General features: G+C 42.1%; 1 protein-coding gene across 9 annotated transcripts in view; it reads right to left on the bottom strand.

Annotated features, from left to right (window-relative positions):
- SRGAP2 (SLIT-ROBO Rho GTPase activating protein 2) overlaps nucleotides 1-18,872 on the bottom strand; it is a 233,688-nt gene that overhangs the window by 142,209 nt on the left and 72,607 nt on the right. The gene's annotated exons all lie outside the window — the stretch shown is intronic.

Genomic DNA, 18,872 nt, shown 5'->3' with positions numbered 1-18,872 from the left:
GTTCCCTGTACTCCGGGGAACTTAAAGGCTTTAATTTAAAAAATGTGATGTGAGGCACCACCACCAACTCACCAACTCTTTTCAGACCCTTAAAAAACACTGAAACCAGGAATCTGCTAAATCATTTAAGGGAAACGCTTATCAGACATAATAATATTCAGAGCTACCATTTAATGAGCAATGTATTGTGTTTCCGGCACAGGGTCAGAATATGGACTCCCTTCTGGCAGAGAGCCAAACGAATTATCTCCCAGCCATCTTATTAGGTTGGTACTACTTTCATCTCTAAAGAGGAGAAAACTGACTCTTAAGTCAAGCTGTTAAATGGTGGAGCTGGGATTCAAACCCAAACAGCTTGACTTTAGAACTCAAACTCCTACTTTGTATACTTTCTCCCATTATTTCAAACTGTTTTTCCACATCTTCATGAAGTAGGGGGAGGGGTCAGGATATTTTAATGGAGATAGAAAGGGCCCTGGCCCAGGGCAAAGAGTGGCAGTCAAGAAAGCGACAAGCACCTGGACCTCCAGGCAAGCAAAACATTCACTGTTGATCAGATTCCATAGTTTCCAATACCACTGAATGCAATTAGTCTTCAAGAAGTTGATATTTTCACCAACAAATATTACTCATATCTCTGATGCTTCATTCTCACCGATGCTTGGAGCCTCTGCTATATCAAAGCTAGAAATATCTCTGGTTAAGCTCCAGCTTGGCAGCTTTCTGGCTGGCCAGAATCCTCGTACAGGGCTAGCAAATACCCTCTCTGGAACTGCAGCAATGGCAGCTTCAGATACAACCAGATCTGCCTCAAATGCAATACTGCCTGCGTTACTGACAAGAGACCTGGCACCCGCAGGAAACAGCTTGCCAAAGCCAGACTGCAAGTTCTGCAGTGAGTATCCTGCTGAAGTTCTGTCCCAATCCCCATCTGAGTCACAATGGAGTCATTTCTTTCATCCCTTTTCCTCTCCCCACCACCCAAGCCGGCTCAGTTCCAATAGCTTAGGATGTGACAGTGAGTCCAACCTCAGGGAAAAAGAATACCTGTATTATTGTGCCTTTCCTTCTGCATGCTCCAAATTCATTCCCCAATAGTAGAGTTGTAACAATGCTCTCAGTCTATGCTCTGTAATGCATGGGGTGGGGGTACAGAATCTAGAGCTTTCATCTGAACTGTGGATAAATCAGAGGCAAATCCAGGAATGGAGCTATGATGTTAAAAAGTCTGCCAACCACCCCATTTATGAAGCAATGAGGGATGGGCAAATGGTACATTTGGCTCTGCCTTGGAGTAGCTGGAGGTCCATCGTCCATCCCCGTCTTCATTTTTGTTTGTTTTTATAGATATCAGGATGTATCACAAGTATCTGGTCCTCTATGGGTATCTCAGGTAATCTGTAAGTGTAGTTCTCACCCTCTTCGGCTCCCTGCCTCCCCTGTGCCAACCACCAGTGCCAACCAGGCTTGCAGTAACCTCACCTGAACTGAAACTGAGCACCGGAGGATTGTTTCAAGCAGACAGAAGGCTGCACAGAAAAGCCGCCTACCTCATCACTCATCAAAGCTCTCTTGTTCTGTGTTTTTTTGGAGTCTGATTACAGGGGTGTTGGGGGGGAAAGATCTGCAGAGGGCATGTCAGGCATCTGGTTCTTGCCAGGGATTTCTGGGTCTCTTAAAGGCAACAGCCCTTGTTGAGACTACTCCTCGAGGCATCTGTCCCCTTTCTATCTTTGATAGATAGAAGTAGTGGCTGGCAGTAGTAGCCATCCAGTGGGCAGGCTGTGGGTGGAGAGGACATTCACAACACTCACTGATATTGCTTACAACTTGTCCATTAAATAAGAATCAGGGCATCTTAGGGTAAAAAGTCTTTCCAGGTACCCAGTCAGTAACAGATATGCAAGAGCATATGGATAGGCAATGGGGCTGTCAAGTCCTGAGTCACTTGTAATTCATTTAAGACTTTACCTCAATAAACTCCGTAACTAGGGGAGAAGAAAGGGGAGCAAGGTAGGATGCACGATGCCCACCTTCAATGAAAAAAGAAGAGGCTAATCAAATTCCCATGATACCCATGAAGTTCCAGAGGTAGACCATTCCAGGGCTATCCTGCCTGAAGAACAAGCACTTCCTAGGAGGCCTTTAAGATATGTGAATTAATGTCAGAAGCCCCCACGTATGTCCAGCCAGCATGGAATCCCACCCTGACCTCCTCAGGTGCCTCAACAAATAGGCAGCATTACCCAAAGTGCACCCCACCCTCGGGCATCCCCTCCAGGCCCCTGAAGGAAAGAGAGCACGTGCTTACTGAACACCTTTGATGGGCCTTTACACACATCATCTCATTTAATCCTTATTAATGACGCGTAATTGGTATCCCCAATTATCCTGATTGTACAAGTGAGAAAACTGAAGTGTGACTCATTAAGTAACTTACCTAAGGGTCAGACAATGAGGTGCAAGTAGGGTTGAAGCCAAATTAAGGTTTGCTTTGATTTGTCAAAGAGGCTGACATCAGAGCATGGAAACAAGATTCTGGAGTCTCTGGGGGTATTTCTGGGGGAATCACAGTTTCTCTGGCTCCAAACCCTGGAATGTCCCCTTCCCCACCTTCCAGCTGAGGTGGTGACTCAGGTCCCCACAGTCAAGTTTGAGGTAGCCTGGTGACTCACTGACTAGCCCATGTTTCGACTAGTCCACAGCCGGGCTGGATCCCTTCCTGCTTCCTAGATCTCCTCTACAGGGCAGCTTTGAAAGAAGCAAGAACGCGGTAGCCCCACTCGGATCCAGGGAAAGGAGAGTCATACCACCTGCCGCTCTGGTTAATTAGTGATATGACACCACTGAGCATCTCCCCTCCCCCACAACCTGCCTGGAAGGAGACGCCACCCTGGCTCCCACCCTCAGAGCCTCCGCACAGACACTTAGGGAGACTCCAACCACCTCCATCTCCAGGCCTTCAGCTCCAAGACAGAATGGCTGTTCTGTCCAGGGCAAAATGTGCTGCTTCAGGCTTTTGCTGCGGCTGCCGCAAAGACAAACAATGGCCCCCAAGAAGGCAGCTGTGCCAGCCCAGTCCTCTGCCCATGCATATGAGGGGCAGGAAACAATAGGCCACTGAATGCCAGCACGCCTGGGCCATGTGCCCAGGCTGGAGGCCCCTCTGCACCCTGGCCTACCAATAAACTACAAGGGCAGAAAGAAGAAAGGGGCAATTTATAAAAACATGGAGGAATTCCTCACAGTTCCATCCACACAGTTCCATCGTGTGCTTAGGCCAGTACGCACGTAATGTGCACACGTGTGTACACGCAAAGACTGACACCACCCATCCTGTGCTTCACTACACCAACTCAAGAAGCCTTTGCAAATCCAGTTTATAGCTGGATGAGAGTGCCTGGGAACTGGGGGTGATGGGGTCCTTGTAGGTTCTGTCTCTAGAACTACATTGGAGGAGTCAAGTTCTCACTTTCTAAGAAACAGCTGTATCTCAAGGCTATAAATGAATTTCATGGCCATCCAGAAAGCCAAAGTACAAAGGTCACCATGAACAACCTGGAGTAGTACATGCCCAAAATGGCCTCCCCTGGGAACCTCACATTCCATTTATTCAGCAAATCCTTACTGAGCCCCTACGGTATGACAGACTCTGTGCTGGGTGAAGGTGACAGAGGCCAAAATAGGCCCAAGCCCTGCAAATGAAGCATGGCTCGACAAGAAAAGGAAAAGAAAGCAAAGACAATCTCATTGCTTTTGCTTCAAATATTCTTTATTATAACCTAGCCATGGTAATAAGCCCCCACCCAAAGACCAAAGATTTAAAAGTCATCAGTAGTAGGCAACAGATATTAGGCAACAAGCCTAAGAAAATTTCAATGTCCTCTGACTCTTTTTTTCTATTACGTTTTGTAAAAATGACATTTGAATAAAAACTGCAGTTTCCCTTGCAAAAGGGACCAAAGTTTTAGAATAACTTTCCTGAAAATCAGAGTTAACCTTTGGTTAGTATTTCATTCAAAGATTCAAGTCAAAATTTAACCCCATTGTTCTGGAACTAGACCATGACAATGGTTGCATAATCTTGAGACTATACTAAAACAAACAAACAAACAAAAACAAAAAACCCACTGAACTGTACACTGCAAAGGGGTAAGTTTTATGGTACGTGAATCAGATCTCATTAAAAAAATTGAACCCCATCAAAACAGCATGTTCTGCTGAGTGCCATTCTGCCAACTAAGGGGAAAATGGCCCAACAAACAGGCAGTAAAAGGAGGAAGGAATTCTTGGCTTCCATTTCTCCACTTGTATGGGCTGAATTTCAGTTCTGCATTGAATATTCTTAAAGCAAATCTTAGAAGCTGTCCCTTGGGACAGCAAGCTTGGCCAGAAATTGAACTCCACTGGCAGATCACCATTCCATCATTTCCGAAGGGTGTCAGATCAAAACCTGGCAAGGAATGTTTTTAATGCATGAGTTCAAATCCATGGTCAGCACACACGTGCAGAAAAGCTCCCTCTAGGATATGCTGACTCCTTGCCCATGCTTGGCCACAGCTGAGATCCTAACTACACCTGTCTTGGGCGTTAGAAGGAGGTTCACTTCCTTTTTAGAAAGATGGTAAAGAGTCACAAAACAGATGAAATTCAAAGAAAAGCTAGACCTAATAGGATACTGGTCATTTAACAAAAACAGGGTCCTGCCACAGCAACAATCATGGAGACTCTAAATTACATAACACCTGCCAATGCAGGTGACACAGTCCTCTAAAAACTGTCCTCACTTCAGAGAATAGCCAGGAAATTCACCAGTCAGGAGAGTACTGGGGGATTCTGTTCAGCTCACTGCTTCCAATCCAAAGATATTAGTCCCTTTCTTTCCCCCTTTCAAAATTCATCTCCTTCTTCAGGGATTTTGTCTGATTGTCATACAGAACCCCCTCCTATGAAGCCCTCATTTCCTAGAAGGAAATGCAGGGTTGGGGGAGGGGGGGAGGCCAGGAGAAAGATGTAATCTTTCAGGAGAGCAACACAGGCATGTCCTTCCCTTCTCCTTGACATGCTGGCACCTAGGGGACAAGAGCTGCCACTCCCGCAGGTTCTGTTCAGAGCCCGTGGAGCATGAGATCAGCCCGGGTTCCCCCCTGGGAGCCAGGCCCGATGCCAGTCTTTTTCCACAAAATCTGCCTCATCTGCTTTTAGCCTTTCACAAACACATGATGTCACCTCAGCCATCTCAGGAATATGAATTCCTAGTACCTTTCCAGCAAGTGTTATATAAGAAGACAATTGAGGCTTTCACCAGGCTCTACCCTCCATATCTCTTACCAAGACCTCTTATCACAACAGTCATCAGCTCCTCTTAAAACTGTTCCCCGAGAAACAAAATGCTAGAATGCCTTGCCAAGTCTCGCTCTTTACCAGCAGGCTTGCCTTTCTACAAACTCAGTAATAGGAGGGCCTTTAAAATTTCTTCTTGGACAGATGAGAGAACCAGAGCCTGGAGAAGGGAAAGGAATTTCTGAAGATACAGCTATTCAGCTGCAGATCTAGGCCTAGAACGCAGGTCACTGGGTTCCTAAGCCAAAGTTTTCTTACTTACTTTTTTTTTTTTTTTTTTTTTTTTTTTTTAAGGCACACGGGCTTAGTTGCTCCGCGGCATGTGGGATCTTCCTGGAGCTGGGATTGAACCCGTGACCTCTGCATTGGCAGGCGGATTCTTAACCACTGCGCCACCTAGGAAACCTCTTACTTACTTTTGTTGCAAATATTTATTTGAGAACTTTCCAGGTGCTCTGAGAGTACAAAGACAAAAGTTCTCTGCCAATGTTAGCACAGTAGTCAGGAAGAAACAAGTAAAAAACTATAACAAACACAGTGAAATAATAATATAAATAAATGAGGTATGCACACAGTATCGTGACAGCAGAGAGAAGGAAGACACGTATCACCCTCAATCGACCTCCTATACCACATCTTTCAGTGACTTACATTATTACTCATCTCAGTAGTCAGTATGCAAAAAAAAAGGAGTATCAAGCTACTCTTAGTAAACTAGAAAACAGCAAATATTCTTCCTCAAAGAGTGCGACTGATGATGTTTTTCCTCGTTACTTAACCCTATTGAACACAGAATAGAAACAAATGTGAGTTAATCCTATCAGTCAACAAATAGCTACTGAGCTTCCAGAATCTGTGGATATGACATATTTATTGTTTTTCCTTCCTTGCATCTATATCCTCTCCGACTCTTAGTGCTTTTGGTAAAGCTGTTGCCACCTGTGGCCTTTCCAAAGATGGTGGGTGTCACCTCCAGGCCCTGTTTAGGAGCTACAAGACCTGCGGACAATGTCAGTCTGAGACAGTGCCACCATCTTGCCACCACGAGTGGAAAGCCCTTTTGAGAATGGAGCCAACCTAAAGGAAGCAGAGCTGAGATATGGGAAAAGGAAACTCGAGCCCCTGAATCAATCATGGCCAGATGCCAGCCCTATCCCTGGCCCTTTCCATCATACAAGGCAACTCATTCAGTTTTTGCTTAAAATAATCTGCATTGGGGTTCTGGTCTCTTGCAAACAAAGGATTCCTAGTGGACAAAATAGGGAATTCCCAGGCACTCAGAAGCATAAAGGTCCCTGTCCTCAAGGAACTTACATCTAATTGTGAAAACACAATCAAAATATATAATACATTTTCAAAAAACATATAATTATTTACATATTGCATAATTATGCAAGATATATAAATATATAAATTTTTGTTATAGTATACTATTAGAATGAAATTGAGAATAAATATTACAAGTAAAAGTCTTAAAGACTCAGAGCAGTGGGGACTAACATTGCTAAAATAAGGCTTCTTGAGAAAGACTAAATTCCTTGAGAGGGAGAAACTATTTGGTTCACCAACATACTCCTAGACCCAGAACAATACCTGACATATAGTAAGACTCCAAATTTGTGGAAGGAAGGAGAAGATAAAGAGAGAAAAATGGGAGGAAAGAGAAGTAAAATTTCAATAAATGGAAGGGTGAGGAGATAATATTCCAGTAGAAGTGAAAACATAAGCTGAGAAATGGGAATATTTGAGCGTGGCCTCTTTGTGAGATAGTGAGGAGGCTGGCCTCGCTAGAACAAATGAGGGCCTGATCAGAGATAAGGGTGCACAGGCAGGAGCAGCTCCAGAGGCTAACAGGGTAGTTTGGATTTCAAGAGGCCAGAAATGGAGCTGGTGAAAGTTTGTGTCATGATGCAAACAGAGCTGAAGGAAGATCAGAGTGGAGGAGGTCTGCCGAATGGGCTCCTAGGCCTTCTGATGGAATGAGCCTTAATGTGCAATCCAGGCTGAGGAGTACAGAGGTCAAAACAAGTAGGAGAATTCCATGAGTGGGAAGATCCCTACACACAGTAACACTAATCACTAGTAATAATGCATCCTTTAGAGCCAGTGATCCCAAAGCCAGTGAGTCCAAGCTATCCTTCCCTATACAGTAGTGAGCAAAATGGACACATAAGAGAGATCATTGGGTTCAAAGGTAAGACAGCTACCTTGATAGGATGAAGGAGGGATGGTGAGAACTGGAGTGCTGACCTCTCCAGCTTTCCTTTTACTATAATTCTTTGTGTCGAACTTTAAGTTTGGCCATCTTCAAAACTGTCTGCCCTGTGCAGTAGATCACCCCAAATGTATGAAAGAAAGAATCTTTCCTCCCCTCGCATTAACTCCACACTACCTAAGAACAATGCATGCAGCTTAGGAGACAAAGAGAAACCAGTCAGGGGGAAGAAGGAGGAGAAAAATGGCCTTAAGAGTTTCCAAAGGATGTCCATTCATTAACTTTCGAGCCCCCAAGTGAAGACACAGAAAGCAACCTCATAAAGATGATGAGATGGGAGGATGTGAAGGGGAATATCTCAATGAACTTTAATCATCAGGATTGCTCTTGGCAGGCCGCCTTGGTTCTTTCAAGTGACTCAATAGCAAGTCAAAGACAAAAGGCTCCCAAATGAACAAGCTGCCACATCAAATGCCAAAGTAGTAATTTTAGCTCCTAGGCCTTGTCTGAGATGTTTAAGAAACAGAATTCCTGAGGTCCAAAGTCTAGAATTAACTTGTACTACAAGCTAAAGATTTGGAATGAGATGACCAACAGCTCCTCCCGGAAATGTCACCTTGTCTGATGCCCCTGATTCATTGCTAGAGACAAAGTGTAAGTCAGTTCCCAAGGACCACGATAATCAACCAACAAATCTAGCAAATATTTGTCTTACACCATCTCTGTGCAAAGATCCGAGTGACAAATCATTGGAACATACGAGAAAACATAAGACATTGTCTTGCTCTCAAGGAGCTTATAATCCGACTGTGAAAAAAAGGAGACTAAATGCAAAAGCACTCAACTGTATAGGACTGTATGTGCTAAGTGCCAAAATAATGGTCCCAGATCACGCTCAGAGAGAAGTGAGAAGGGTCAGCCTGTGTTAGTCCTCAGGCCTTGAACTGGGGAGGATTTAAAGAGGTGTGAAGGTGATAGAGGAAGGAGAGCTGTGACTATTAGGGCAAAGGTGAGGAGGCAGAAATGTGCAGATCAAGCCCAGGAGGCTGCATGAGTAGAGTACGGTGACTTGAAAGCTTACTCAGAAGAGTATGGAGAGAAAAAAGGGGGTGGAAAAGCAAGAAAGGGCCTGTGTGCTCAATGAGCAGATCAGATACACTGTTCCAAAGGGATCTGTAAACTGTGGACAAAGCAAGGTAAGGGTTTTGAAAAACAGGACAGCACAAGGAGAGTTAAAAACCCAAGGACTTCCCTACCGATCAACTCCTGAAAAGACTAAATGTCAATTTCATCATGTCCACTATAGTAACGGACAACGGTAAACTGTATGTTGCTCAAGGCTCCAGCACAGCTGAATGGAAAACAAACGAGATCAATGGTAAAATCCAGACCCTAAATTCCTAGAGAGGTGGCTCTGGAGGATTTACTTCATTTCGTGCAGGACCCAGCTTGGCCTAAAGGATTGGCACATTGTTTCAGATTTAGTTCCAGCAGCTTGGACGAAGCCCCTATTATTTTGTCCCTATTTTCCCTATTGGGTAAAGGGACAAGATGACTACAGAGGACCAGGAGATTGACTTGGCCTTTGAAGTGCCTGTGGAACTTCCTACTGGAAACCACAGTTTTGTTCTCCAGTCTGGAGTTCTCAGGAGAGGTCAAATCTGGAAGGAGACATTTGCAAGCCATCTGCAAGTATGTGGGAATATGAAGTTAACCATGAAAGAGAGTGCAGCTGCCCATAGAAAGCATGGAGAGTAAAAGAGAAGCAGGCTTAAGTCTGGGGACACCCTCATTTAGGTGGAAAGCAAAAGAAGAGGAGATAGGAAAGTAGACAGAGAATGGAAAGAGATGTATCAAGGTGTCAATAACTTCAAATCACTTAAAGAAGATAGCAGGGCACAGAGTGTATTAACTTGGGCGATCATTATTGGGACATCATTATTAAGAGTTCATCACCCAAGTTGAACACAACCACCTTATTGATGGGCTGGGTCAGCCTGTACTGTTCCCGTTGCAACAACTGTTCCAGTCCTTCACGCTGGTGGGCCACCCTGACAGCCTTTCAATCCCACCCCAGGGTTTCCCTGTTGCCACTGAGGCATGAGATTTGGAGGGAGCTGCTCAGCCACTAGCCATGCCCTGAAGAAGCACAGGGGAGTTGAAGCTCCAGGACATCCACCCCTGACTAAGAGGAGATGGGAGCTGGCAAATGAAGTCTTCTTCCTCCTTCCCCCAGTGGACCTTTCAGAGATGTAGTGGCTTCACATATTTTCTCTGAAGATGTCCCACAAAACCAAACAATCAGCCTCTCATGAGACTGTGGCCAGCCTCTAAGCAGTCCCTCATATTTGCTCTCCCTCCCTCCCTTCCTCACTTCCCTTTTCTGCTCATTCCTACTTCACCGCAATGGCTCTCACAATAAAGTATAAGCTTCTGCCTTTATAGTTCTATTTTCTAGGGAACCCAGACTAAGATACTTACCATGGGACAGGCACTGTTCTAGATGCTGGATAGATCATCTTTTCCTTGATGAAACTTATTCCCCAATGAAAGTATCTGCTTAGTAAAGTCCTAAGAATAGCTAACTAAGTTATGTTCCAAGGACTCAACATATTTGTGAAGTGATTGGTTGGTTATAAGAACTGATTTAGTTGACTATAGTTTGCTTTCTGTGGAAAGGTACACTGTCTCTACGAAAGTTATGGGCAAGTATACAATCAATAGAACATCCCAGTGGGATAAGTTTGCAGTAAAGCAGAATGGTTAAGAGCCCAGACTTTGCATTCATAAAGACCTGGCCTAGAGGACTGGGGCAGGGAGGGTGGGGGGGACTCGAGGGGGGGGAGTCAAGGAAGGGAGGGAATACGGGGATATGTGTATAAAAACAGATGAGTGAACCTGGTGTACCCCCAAAAAAATAAAAAAAATAATAATAAAAAAAAAAAAGACCTGGCTTTAATTCTAGCTCTGCCACGTGCTAGTTTTGTATCCTTGAATAAGACACTAATCTCTCTAAGTCTGTTTCATTATCTATAAAATGGAGTTTGTAACAGCAGCCACACCAGTGGACTGTTATAAAGCACAGAAGAAATAATGTAGATAAAGTGTTTACTATATGCCAGGTATCTAGTAAGATTTCATTAAAAGTCAATCATGATTCCTCCCACTTCACAGATGGGGACCACCGAGGTTCAGAGAGATTAGTTAATTGCCTGAGGTCACCCAGATAGTTATAGATCACAACAGGATCTGAACCTAGATGTGTTCAATTCTAAAATCAGGTTTCTTAACCGCTCTCCTACATTTTTAAAATAAAACAGATATGGACTCATTTGATTGCCTTTCACACCAGAATCCTATAGTTCTAGTTGGCAATATTGATTGGTTAACAAAAGAGATCCCTGAATTCATCTTATCACATGAAAGTCCACATTCTTACTGCCTTATCTCTGAATGTTTACATATTTGTGTTGGGGTGGAGTGGGAAAACACCTTTACATCATTTCTTCTTGAAGGAAATAATAACAAAAAGTCCATGCCCACCTAGAGATGCTATCAACTGGAGAGGCAGCAGAGCAAAATCTGAGTTACCATTCAACTTTCTATGAGCTTGTTTGGCACATAGAAAGTATTTAATAAGTGGCATCTATGATCACTATTGATTGTAAATGACATGCCTGCCTATAACTGGAAAACAGACTGCCTATAGCTGGAAAACAGATTGTCTGGGCTCAAAATGCCAGTTCCATCACTTTCTAGCTGTGTGACCCCAGGCAAATTACTTAACTTCTCTGTGCCTCAATGTCTCTATGTGTCAAAGTTCATTAATAATAGTACCTACCTCTTAGAGGTTTTATGAGTTAATATTTGTAATTACAATAGTTCCTGGTACATTTTAAGTAGCATATATGTTTTTGTTAAATACAGAAATCAAATCTGTCTCATGGACTCTTTAATCCCTTAGCTTTCTATACAAGAATGTATACAAAGTGATATGAATTGAATAGAATAAATTAGTGACTTACTAACTTTTACAATCCAACACACACACACACACACACACACAGAGGAAACAAAATTTCATGAAACAATACATATGCCATAAAGTCTGATATTTTTACATTTTAAATGCTGGTTGTGGCCCACTAATTTAATTTCATGACCTAGTAGAAGGTCCTAACCTGCAGATTAAAAAAGCTCTGGAATAAACCACGTGGCCACCAAAGGCAGAACTAGAACAGAGTCTTCAAACCACTCAGCTCCTTCTTCCTGGCTATTATTATATCAGAAAGGGCTTAAGTTTCACTTCTTGCTTGAAAAGAAACTGTACATTCTGGGTCCTCCTCCCATTCCTTCCACATTTCACGTGAACACCAGAAATTCAGAGAACACGAAGGAACCAACGGATACTTCCTGTCTATGCAACTCTTGTTACTGTTGCCCAATCCAGTGTGTCACCATTGTGCATCAGGAAGAATTCTCTGGCCTGTTCTTTGAGTTTGTCTTCCTGATTTTGAGGTCCAGCAACTGCAACCAGCCATTACACCTTCAGAACAAAAACAGCTACTGATCTAACACAACAAGGCAATGTCATTATATATTTAATAAATGGCTTATAAACAGAATAGATGAAACCTATTAATGGTTAAGTTGAAAAAAAAAGTTCTTTTCTCCTAGAGATGAATACTGAAATATTCAACGATGACTAATGTCTGGTATTTGCTTCGAAGTGGTGAGGCAGGGTGATCTAGATAAAACAAGAGTAGCCATTAACTGAGGATTTTCAAAGAAGGGTGATGGGGACATGTAAGTTCCTAACATTATTCTCTCTACTCTTGTGTGTGTTTGAAATTTTTCATAATTAAAGGTTTTTAATCATCTAATTAATGGCATGTTTAAAAAAAGGCTTAAAAAGACTCATAGTACAGGCAAAAGAAGATCAACAAAACAGAAAGAATACCCAGAGATATAATACAGAGCAATTTCCTTAAAATGGACAAACTAAATCTGTGGGTGGAAACTATATACCAGGAAATGTACATAAAATAATCAACATCAAGACAGATGCTGTTAGGACTTCCTTGGTGGTGCAGCGGTTAAGAATCCACCTACCAATGCAGGGCACATGGGTTCGAGCCCTGGTTCGGGAAGATCCCACATGCCATGGAGCAACTAAGCCCATGCACCACAACTACTGAGCCTGTGCTTCAGAGCCCGCAAGCCACAACTACTGAAGCCTGCACGCCTAGAGGCCGTGCTTCACAACAAGAGAAGCCACCGCGATGGGAAGCCCGCGTGTAGCAACGAAGACACAATGCAGCCAATAAATTTTAAAAATTAATTAATAAAAATAAAATAAAATGCTGCAGAATTTTAAAAAAAAGAAAATCTTAAAAAAAATACAGATACCATTTAAAGTTTCGAGCTTCAAGGATAAAGAAAGAATTATTTAAGAATCAATGGAGAAAAAGTAAATTGTCTAACAAAGTAGGGAGGGAATTCAGGGTGGTCTCAGATTTTTCCAGATTGTTCCAGGCAACATTTGAGGACTGAAGAAAATGGAGCCATGTTCTAAAAAGAGTCTAAGGTCTACAAGCAATAAATGTGGAGAGGGTGTGGAGAAAAGGGAACCCTCTTACACTGTTGGTGGGAATGTAAATTGATACAGACACTATGAAGAACAGTATGGAGGTTCCTTAAAAAACTAAAAATGGAATCATCATATGACCCAGCAATCCCACTACTGGGCATATACCCAGAGAACACCATAATTCAAAAAGACACATGCACCCCAATGTTCATTGCAGCACTATTTACAAGAGCCAGGTCATAGATGCAAGCTAAATGTCCATCGACAGATGAATGGATAAAGAAGATGTGGTACATATATACAATGGAATTGTTATTCAACCATAAAAAGGAATGAAATTGGGTCATTTGTAGAGACATGGATGGACCTAGAGACTGTCACACAGAGTGAAGTAAGCCAGAAAGAAAAAAATAAATATCATATATTAACACGTATATGTGGAATTTAGAAAAATGGTACAGATCAACTGGTTTGCAAGGCAGAAATAGACACAGATGTAGAGAACAAACATATGCACATCAAGAGGGGAAAGCGGGGGTGGGGGGGGTTGGAGGGGATGAATTGGGAGATTGGGATTGCCATATATACATTACTAATAAATAAAGTAAAATATCAAATTGTACATTTTAAACACATGCAGTTTATTGTATGTCAATTATATCTCAATAAAATCCTTTGAAAAAAATAAAATAAAAAAAGTAAAAAATTTCTAAGGGAGAGCCACTGTAATCCAAGAATATTATGGCAAGCTGAGTCACCTCAAGTTCAAGTGTGAAAAAGGCTCAGTCATTCACTAATCTGAAAGATCTCAGCCTATATAGACCCATGAACCCCTCCTGAGAGACAGAAATCCTACACCCAGTAGTTCAATCAAAACAAAACCACAGGAACAAAGAAGCAGTCAAAGAACAAACGGTAGGTACAGCACCAAGACCCCCAAAATGGGAGCATGCCGGTCTGAATGTAAATCTTAGAAACTCCGCCAAGGGAAAAAATCCAGATAAGCTACAAAAACTGGGAGATGGGAAAGAGAGGTACAAGGAAAGGCAAGAATATGAATCACCTAATCCTTCCAGGCAAGAGACCAGCCGGTCTGTCAAAAAGTGAAGATTTAGCTAAAAATGTAGTTTAACATATTAGCAATGACTTTGGCCTCCTAATGATTTTCATAATCGTTTTCTTAACCTTAGAGAGAACTTAAAGGACTATGATCTTCTATGGAGAAGAAACATTTATCTGAAGTTCACCAGTTTCTTTATTTCCACTTTAGTTTCTTTGCCTTCTGTTAGATTCAAGTAAAATTAAACTGTTTTTATTTTTAAAGCACATATGGCATAATGCCATCCTTATAAAATGATTTCACTCTCGCCAGCCCCCTTTCTGTTTCCGTGTGCCAAATGTGTGCACTGTCAGAGGAAATCCACATGACTGGCACCAAACCCACCACCCTCACCTCTCCTCCCTGCCCTCCCTGTCTCAGCTCCTGGCCTGGGTTAATCTTCCCACCTGTACAATAGAACCCACCCCTTCTCGCTCACTCAAGGCCCTTGCTCCTAAAATTATACACTTATATTCTGTAATCATCCTCCCCCCCCCACCCCGCTGGATCATTCCCATAAGCAAACAAACATGCTATATCCTCCCCACCCCCCTTGCTTGCTCTCCCCCTTCCTCCCCAGCTACTTTTTCATCTTGCTTTCTCTTTATAATAAAACTCAGAATGGTTGTCCATACTCCCAGCCTCCACTTCCTTTCTTCCCTTTTTCTCTTCAGCCCACAGTAATGAGGCTCTTGCTTCTTCCACTCTCGTGGTGGGCAGTAATGACCCCCACGTTGCCAAACACAGCCGATTCTCAGGACCCAGGCTTATTCCACCACCACCAGGACTGGACAGAAGGGATCACTCTCTGGCCCCAGGACACCACCCTCTCCTGATAGGCCCCTGGACACACATCCTCAATCGCCTTCACTGGACCTTCCTCCTCTCTCCCAACCTCCAACTGCTAACACCCCAGGGTTCAATCTAGGGCTTCTTTTCCACCTCTTCTTGCTTCCTAGTAGATCTCTTCCAGTTCTGTGCCTGGTGATTGCCAAATCTCTACCTCCAGTCTGGACCCCTCCCTGAATTCTTGCCTCCTATAACTGACTTAACATTTCCTCTTGGATGGCTAACAGGTACTTAGAACTTAACATGCCCAAACCTGAGTTCTTGATACACACCTTGATCCCCATGTTGCCTGTCTCAGTAAGGACGCCACCATTAACCTGTCGGGCCAAAAAACTTAAGATTTACTATTGATTCTTCTCTTTCTCTCAAACTCCCAGTCCAATTCATGAGCAAATCCTGTTCGCTCTACCTTCAAAATTCAACCAGAATTAAATCACTTCTTATCCCCTCTACCATTTCCAACTTAGTCCAACTCAGCATCATTTTGTTCTGAATTACTGTGGTAGCTTTCTAACTGTTCCTGATGCTGCCACCCTCACTCCCCTATAGTCTATTCCCTGCTCATCATCCTCCAACAGCTTCACATTGGAGAAAAAAGCTGCAGGCTTTCTAAAGCTTTACATGGCCTAGCTCCTGGCTATGTCTCCAGCCCCTCTGTCATGTTCACCTAACTCACTGGTCTCCAGCCACACTGGCCTCTCCGTTCACAGAACATGCCAACCACCTTCCCACCTCAGGGCCTTTGCATATGCTTTCCTTTGGGTTGAAGCACACTCCCCACCCCCCTCCACATTCACAAGGCTAGCTCCCTCACGTCACTTAATTCTTTGCCCAGACATTGCCTTCTCAGAGCAACCTTGTAGCCACTCCATTTGAAAGAGCCTCTGACACTCTCTCTCTGTCTTTATCCCATTTTATTTTTCTTTATGACACTTACAAATCAATTTAGTTATTTGTTTATCATTTTATCCTTCCACCAGAACATAAGCCTCATGATAGCAGGGACTTCGCTTTGTTCACTACTGATCCCTGGTGCCATAATGCCTCACACACAGTAAGCCCTCAGTGAATGAATGACTATGGAACTCTTTTGGTGTAATGGAAGTTGAAACAATTTATTGCTGACTTCTTTGTACTTTGCAGTTTTGCGTATTTTTTTAATGAGCATCTCCTATTTTATCAGGAAGCAACAGCTATTCCTTTAAAAATTAAAACAGAAAACCAACCAAAGATCAAAGGAGAAATGCATTATCTAATCAGCTCTGCTATATTTTGACAAGTGTTTTTGCCCCATTATTTATGATAGCCACAAAAGAGTTCACAATGGAATGCCCACAGGGCATTTTTCATAATTAATGAAAGTTTTTAGGAGGAAATTTTACAGGAACAAAAGTTGTAATTGCCCAGGGCTGACCAAAGAGTGCAAACACAAGGCTCCCAAGTGAAAATGAAAATTGGCAAAGTTTTCCTAAATATCACTTCCCACTATAATATTTTTTCAATATTGCTACCATAATCTAGATGCCAGAGTCTGTTAGCATCCTGCAAATGAAAGGGTGATGGTCTTCAGTAATACTTACATAGAAAATAAAAGTATCACTTTCAAATAAACTCACACTCTGAACATGTAATAACCAGAGTCACAGAGTCACAGGGGCCAGTGAGAAGATTAAAAAGGGCCCCTGTGAGCCCCAGTGACGCACACACCACCAGGAAAAGTTCCTTTCCCTCCAACCAACCCACAGCAACACCCAGCAGTGTCATTCAGCAAGTGGAGTGATCTGCTTCTCCCACCCCCAAGAGGCCTGGGGAAAGTGGAGAGCACAGGACCACCCCCTTGTCACTGATGAGTGATGCCCAGTGGCATAAGGGACACACAAAGCTAGACCATGTTCTCCGTGTCTCTCCCTTATATCCTCACCTCCAGTGTTACCTGCATCTTCTGCTCTTTTTATGATGAGGAAGGAAGCAGCAACAGTCTGTCCGCTCTGGAAATGTGGACTAGTGATCTGGCGTCGTGGGACATGCTGCAGAAATTACCCATCCTGAATAAGATTCAAACCGTGGTCTCCTAATATGTCCACCTATGTTTTCCAAGGCTGTTGACCAAGCAATAGACTGCGAATTCGAAGCAGCTGACATATGTGTTCTAGGGTCTTCACACGACTAATGACAGTCAGAGCAGCAACTTCATTTTTTTAAATCAATAATCTAATTGTTTTCCCTTTAAAATTGGACAGTTTAGAGCCTCTGTCTATCACACAAGTGTGCACAATAGTTAGTAGCAACAAGTCAAACATCATTAACTAGGCCAAGTGATTTTTTTTATTGTTATAAAATATACACAATATAAAATTTACCATTTTTAAGTGTCCAGTTCTGTGGCATTAAGTACATTCACATTGTTGTGCAACCATCACCACCATTCATCTCCAGAACTTTTTCATCTTCCCAACTGAAACTCTATATGCATTAAACACTAACTCCTCATTCTCTCTTCCCTCCAGTCCCCGGCAACAACAGAAAACATAGGTGGACACATTAGGAGACCAGGGTTTGAACCTTATTCAGGATGGGTAATTTCTGCGGTATATCCCACGATGCCAGATCAGTAGTCCACATTTAGGCCAAGGTGGTTTTCAGCATTCTACAGTTTTTCATTGTTTTAATTCTTTTTCATTGTTTTAATTCCACATATCATACAATTTATAATCATAGTGGACTATGGGTTAAAAACAAGAAGCCTAAGAACACAAATGGTGAAATGTAGTTGTCAATTTGAAGTATAAGAACAGTATCAAGTCATCCCGTTCACATCAAGATGATCTTCCCCAGGTCACTGCAGCATTCACCTGATTCAATCTTATGAATCCAATGTCAAAGTCATAAGTCACATGAATAACCATAACCAGACTGGCTTCTCAATTGTTAGAAGAAAGGCATTCCATAACTACAGTGTGTTATTCCCTGCAAGATATAAAGTTGAAACCATCTGTGGTAACACCATTTATAAATAAAACTTTAAAATTACATTTAATGTAAAATAGATAGTTAGTAGGAAGCTGCTGCATAGCACAGGGAGATCAGCTTGGTGCTTTTTGATGAACTAGGCGGGTGGGATGGGCAGGGTGGGAGGGAGGCTCAAGAGGGAGAGGATATGAGAATATATGTATAAATATAGCTGATTCACTTTGTTAGTTTCTGTACAACAGAAACTAACACAACATTGTAAAGCAATTATACTCCAATAAAGATATATTTAAAAAATTACATTTAAGAAGTCATTTTTTTTTTAGAGTGCAAACCAAACATTAGTTCAAGAAATCAGGTTTCTCTTATTTTTAAAAAATGTAATAGCAAGTCATTAAATGTCCAACTACATTTTAATAAAGTTGGTCCCAAATTAAGCACAATATTTTATCTCTAAATTTATTTTGACAAATTGCACTTTCATCATTTATTTAAATAAATTAAATAGTGCACATCGCTTGCTAAATGAGAAAAGAAAAATTATCTTGATATATAATGGAGGCTATTAAATTTTTGTCTATGTTAAAATAAGCTGTACACTATAACATAATTTTAATAATGTTGATATAAAAGAAAACATTTTACCTAAATTCACTTCTTTATCATAGTTTCTAAAAGTGACATTATCTTTTAAATTCTTGAGGGGGTTTACAAAATTATATTACTCTGAAAGGAATTCATGAATTCTAAATTGTTACAAAATGCCAGTTTAATATAAAAATCTTTTTGATCAGCCTCCAGTAATT

Source organism: Hippopotamus amphibius, chromosome 3, assembly GCF_030028045.1.
Source record: "Hippopotamus amphibius kiboko isolate mHipAmp2 chromosome 3, mHipAmp2.hap2, whole genome shotgun sequence".
Lineage (NCBI taxonomy): Eukaryota > Metazoa > Chordata > Mammalia > Artiodactyla > Hippopotamidae > Hippopotamus > Hippopotamus amphibius.
Note: the sequence above shows the minus strand (reverse complement) of the source record. Positions and strands in the feature narration are given on the sequence as shown.